The sequence below is a fragment of the Penaeus monodon genome, chromosome 22 (assembly GCF_015228065.2).
Source record: "Penaeus monodon isolate SGIC_2016 chromosome 22, NSTDA_Pmon_1, whole genome shotgun sequence".
Classification (NCBI taxonomy): Eukaryota; Metazoa; Arthropoda; class Malacostraca; order Decapoda; family Penaeidae; genus Penaeus; species Penaeus monodon.
The window spans coordinates 7,553,825-7,554,292 of NC_051407.1; positions in this window are offsets into that span (position 1 = coordinate 7,553,825).

Sequence of the window (468 nt, forward strand, 5' to 3'; positions counted from 1 at the left end):
TTATGCGATTGTATGTATATATATAGACAAAAACTGGCAAAAAGGCGTCTGGAAGCCGAACTAGTCAGGGATTAGCTTTTTCTCGGTGGAAGGGAGAGTGTGTATTTCATTGTTATTTTCAATGACTGGTATTTGAGCGATAGCATATCTTTGATTGTTCCGCTCACCGGACTCTTGGAGGTTTTGTGGGAACGTTGGATAGCACAAAAATATATAAACTTTCATAAAACATTAAGCTTACTTCTATATAGGCTTACTCTGTAATCACTTCAGCTCATACTGGCTTCTGTCAAGGAAATATTCAAACAATAGGATGTGTTCAAATACGTCTACTTGTTTGTTTGTCACCATGGTTAAATATGATCGGTTAGACATTAAGGGATTGTATAGAAGTATAGAAGTTTGTCAGCCAAATAGCTAGAGAAATGTCCAAGAACACCACTTATCTCGGTGCAGGTTGCAATCAAG